Here is a 2,176-nt window from a genome sequence, read left to right on the forward strand (position 1 = left end):
CAGTCATACAACTTTGCTCTCTCTATGATTGCTTGCAACGTTTGGGGCCAAAACCTAAAAATGCACTGCTCTGGATTACATGAACAACGTTTCGTTGTTCGTAAGCCAGAATTTTTTATTTAGTACTCACCCTGAGTCTCTCTTTTCAGGCTATATGCTTGCTGTGATGTGAAATCGGTTCTATTCTCCAGCAGCACTATCTGCAACAGCGCCTTTTCAATTAAAGTATAAAAGCCGCTTTCAACATCCGACCCACCTTGTCAATGGTTATGGGCGCTTTGCCGGTATAGCAAAACGTGTGGATAGATCGGCAGCTTAATGTAATTGAAGACTGTATGTAAATTGGTAGCCAATAGAGGAATGTATATCTAACAAGTTTAGCAAAAAATAGACATCAAGAGAATTCGTTGACACCAGGAATTGCCAGAGCTTCAAATATACCAACAGCATTGCGTTCTTGATGTGTATTTGACTGCGATATAATACGTGCCAAGATGGGTGTACGTTCAGATGCACGATGATTGATTTCAGTATAATCGTCTGCATAACCATGAATGCCAATCTTCGCTTTATAGCTAGCCACAACAGACGTATTGCCGTTTTTCTCTTCATAATCTGCATCACTAGGACTAACTGGTAAATGTGCATGATGGCTAGTTGATGGTGAACCAACCATTTCTGGATCATCAACCACAAATAAAACCATTACAAATCCCAAGCCAGCTATAATAGCACCCGGCACAGTAGACGATAACGTCCAGTTATTTCCCACAATATGTGCCGCAAATAAATTACCTAAAATGTTGCCAACTGATGTATGCATATTCCATATACCAAAAATGAGGCCACTTTTCGAACGTCAAAACCAACGTGCCATTAGCGTTAGAACACCTGGCCATCCGGTTATCTGAACAATGCCTCCTAACGCCTGTATTAAAACAAAATACCACATACTATGTATATTCCATGATTCAGCAGCACCGAAAAGCAGTGTAAACAGTCCTGAGAATAAAAAGCCTAAACTAAGACAATAACGCAATGAAACGCGTTCAGCAACAATACCAGAGGCAAACATTGAAATGGCCTAAGTAACAAGAAATGTTAAACCGAGTGTACCAAATAGTGTAGAAGCATCTGGCACGTCAAAATGTGGATAGCCGCAGTCACTATCAGTATTGGCTGGACTTGAACGATTTTGTTGTAATACGGATTGGCGACTGATATAGTTTTTCTGTACACATGGTAAGCCGTGTACGCTAAATAGTTAAGGACAGTTATAAATCCTTTGAATATTATATCTTTGCGCAGTTGCAAACATGGACATGGGTAAAACGTCGGTGCGCCACCATGCAGGTGCATATTCGGGCTAAGATATCCCGGTTATTGTTTTCGCTATCTGTGCTATGATATTCATTTATGTATATACCCAGAATTAAAAAATTAATTATTTACCTTAGGCAAAAGGGCATTTGTTCAAAAGCGAATAAATTTTTTTGATGTAAGATACACATCATCGCGTTCTGGAATCACAGTCCGTAGCGAAAGTTTCATTAATTTTCTTCATCCCCTTCAAAAATCACAGCTTTTCAGACTTATTTTGTTGGTTGTAGTATATGCTCCAATAACACTGGATCACAAATTCCAATTTTTTTTCTGCACCAGAGACGCCATTATGAAATTCATATGTAAAATCACCCCCTGATTTCGAAAATCAAAGTTTTTTTAATTCTATGGTAACGTTTTTGAGCTATTTACGAATAACGGGTTTTTCCACAAAAAAAAAATTGGGTCCACTAAATCATATATATCTCAAGAACGAATTGAGCAACACTTTTTGCTAGGCCCTGCAGATTCAAAGATAACGAACAATCGTTACGGATCTTTTCTATTTTTTTTGTAAAAATAAAAAAAAATTGTAATTTGCGAGGAAGGATCTCGAAAACTTTTTATTTTTTTGCAGATTTTTTTTTTTCCTCTCTAAGCTCTGTTTTATTACAAAAAAAAAATAAGCTTTCATTCAACAAAATCGATGGACTAGTACAAAAGTTATAAGCATTCAGGTAAATATATCCATTTAAAACTTAAGTACCCTACTGGTACATATGTGTTAATATTCGCTAACTAAATGATATACGAATACTAACACATATGTACCAGTAGGGTACTTAAGTATTAA

General features: G+C 36.9%; 1 pseudogene; it reads right to left on the bottom strand.

Moving 5' to 3' along the window:
• Positions 1-220: 220 nt before the first annotated feature.
• On the bottom strand, positions 221-1,359 carry LOC137235137 (glucose-6-phosphate exchanger SLC37A2 pseudogene; annotated as a pseudogene).
• Positions 1,360-2,176: the final 817 nt, after the last annotated feature.

Source organism: Eurosta solidaginis, chromosome X, assembly GCF_040869045.1.
Source record: "Eurosta solidaginis isolate ZX-2024a chromosome X, ASM4086904v1, whole genome shotgun sequence".
Lineage (NCBI taxonomy): Eukaryota > Metazoa > Arthropoda > Insecta > Diptera > Tephritidae > Eurosta > Eurosta solidaginis.